The sequence below is a fragment of the Saccostrea cucullata genome, unplaced genomic scaffold, assembly GCF_032062105.1.
Source record: "Saccostrea cucullata isolate Sc308-1 unplaced genomic scaffold, CSIRO_AGI_Scuc_v1 ctg5449, whole genome shotgun sequence".
Taxonomy (NCBI): Eukaryota; Metazoa; Mollusca; class Bivalvia; order Ostreida; family Ostreidae; genus Saccostrea; species Saccostrea cuccullata.
Genome location: NW_026937767.1, coordinates 26,761 through 29,578, shown reverse-complemented (window position 1 = coordinate 29,578; position 2,818 = coordinate 26,761). Strand labels below are relative to the sequence as shown.

The window sequence follows — 2,818 nt, the reverse complement described above, 5'->3', positions numbered from 1 at the left end:
TAAGTTTATTGTAGTTTACGATTAAACATTTTTCATACGGAAATTTCATATCAATATATGTATTCTTGACTCATTTAATCCTCCGTAGATTTTGGCCTGAAAGATGACGATTCGCCTGAATCCGCATCTGATATTTAGTTTTTTGCCGCCATTTCCCGATATTACATGGAGGATACAGAAAAAAAGATTTCGAAAAATCATTAAAAAATTGACACATAATTTGGAAGGTTTTGCGATTAACTATTCCGTACATTATATATAGGAAGATTATTATAGCATTCTTGAAATGGAAGCGACTTCGATGTAAACAAAAGCTGAACAGAAGATCATTTTGGCCGTACAACGACTAATTGATGTGGTAATGACCTATTTATTATGTTTAGAAGGTAAAATTAATTAACGAGTTAAAGGGTTTATGTTTTCTTTCTTTTTCAAACGATTTAATAGGCGTTTTAAAGGGGCTGGTTTAAATAAACACAGGTCCCTGGTCAAAGTGTTTTCATATAGTGTATACTTAATTACAGGGACGTACAGACAATGTATACTACCTGGTAAGTGTGTTTGAACCCCTTATGTGTTGTTTTAAGACTCTGGGGAGGTGCTAACGATGAGCAGGGTGTATACAGTTAGGTGTTTTTATAGTGACATAAAAATTAAAATTGTCAAGCTGCACAGAAGTGTGTTTCGTTATTGTCGTGATATTTTGCTATCAAAATGGCCTCAAAAGAGGACTTTTTGTCTTGAGATGATGATATTGATCTTGATGAACTTTTAGGTGATTACACAGACTACGATGACAATACTAGTGGCTCATCACCTGAGAAGAATCCACCACATGAACACCATGGTTACCAGTGTCCAGAATGTAACAAAATCCTTAAAACCATCTCTGGTTTTAGGGGTCATTTTACAAAACAACACAACAAACCCAGGATAAAAGGTAAATATATACAATCTACTTTAATCTGATATCAAGAATTCCATTAAGTTTTTTCAACTTGAATTTTCCTGTCATTAAATAATTTCTGTTATTAGAAATTAAGTCCCTATTATCACTATTTAAATCAACCACTTGGTAATTGAAAACTATTGTTTCTAATTTTAAGGAAAAAAACATACATATTCATTGTCTTCTTGTTACTAAATATGTACATTTTTATTTGTAGCCAGTGACCACAGAGCTAAAGAGCGGACATCACCAGTGAGTGAGAAAATAAAATTTGGGCCAACTTCAACTCCTGACTATGATGGGGTAATCCGTAATGCCAGCACCAGAACTCTTCAGAAGATTAAAGAAGATCCTATGTACCAGTTGTTCGGTGATACTGTGACTGTACGTCTTGCCATGTTCTGTGCCACCAAAGAATTCTTGGATTCCTTTTTCGTGAGCCATCTAACGGACATATTCAGTCTGAACTGGTGTCACAACCTTTCAATGGAGGTTTTCTATACCAAACTTCATGCCCTTAGATTATCAACCACCTTACAGTGCGACTGTGTAAAAAGAATTCATCGAAAGAGGCTGCACCGAGAAGAGTGAGGATATTGTGAACTTTCTTCAGGCGTACATTCTAAACCTGCCCTGTGAGATTGTGAACATTTTGCTTGAACAAAACAAAACAGTGTCTGAGCAACAGTCAAAGGAACTTTCCAAAAATGACCAGCAAATTCTGTTTTACATTTGTGGTTTCATTGTGAGAAGTCTAAAGAAGAAAAGCTTCAGGAAGAAGAAGGAAGACCGTGGCGAGCGACTGCAGATGCTGGAGAAGTTAACGTGTGAAAAAAACAATTCCAGTTTCATTGCCGAGTTTGACAAGTGGCTGACTAAAAGTAGTCGTGGTGGCTTATTGAGACCTACAGATGCATTCTACACTACTGTAGCTAAAAAGCACTGAGAATCCAACAAAACCCTGAGCAAGTACTGAGTGGTACTGAGAAAACCCTGAGTTGTACTGAGCGGCTGAGCCTGGTACTGAGTAACTGAGGAAGTCCTGAGTAGCACTGAGGTTTTTACTGTGTACACTGAGGACATACTGAGAGGTACTGAGGTTGACTCTGTTGGTACTGTGGAGGTACTGAGGGATACTGAGGTGGTTCTGAGGCTCTGAGCTGATACTGAGTAGCCCTGACTTTTAATACTGTTGCTACTGAGGTAATCCTGAGTGACACTGAGGCTATTTTTCTCAAAATTTGTTATTTTTATTATGAGACTTATTGTAATCTAATGTTCAAATTTCTTTATTTATAAACTTTCTTCAAATCAAAATGAGTAGGTACAAGTATCGTCAACAATAAAACTGACATTGTGTTTGCTTCTTGTTCATTTAATTAATTAAATCTTTTTCATAATTTCTTTTGAACTTTTACAAGGATATTTAATTAAGTCTTCTAGGCATATTTTTTAATGAAATATATATTATTTTTTTATTTATTTATTTATTTTTTATGTCAACCAATTAGTTAAATATTTATTATTTAGGAAATTTAGTTTTTCAAAATTTATCCAACCAATGTTAAACATTACGATAAATAGTAGTTCCTATCTAATAATTCTTGATCCACTACTGAAAATTTAATAAGTTACATTTCTGCTGTAATAATACAAAATCGTTAATGTCGTGAGGGTAATGGTAATGCTTCTGACGTATTCTACTGCATGGCATATATAAAAATTTCGTTGAGCAAGTCGCAATCACATTGACAGAAAAAAGTTTCAGCAAGTCTCAAAAACCTTTAACTTGAAAGTTGTTCGTTCCTGATGATCAAAATCATGAAAATAAATCAAAACAATTGTCTAAATATTGATATTAAATGAATA

General features: G+C 34.4%; 1 long non-coding RNA gene across 1 annotated transcript; it reads left to right on the top strand.

The window, feature by feature from the left end:
* Positions 1-291: 291 nt before the first annotated feature.
* Positions 292-1,858, top strand: LOC134248813 (uncharacterized). The gene is made up of 3 exons (XR_009988143.1): positions 292-358; positions 776-940; positions 1,167-1,858. It is a non-coding gene; the product is annotated as an uncharacterized LOC134248813 (long non-coding RNA).
* The last annotated feature ends 960 nt before the right edge of the window (positions 1,859-2,818 follow it).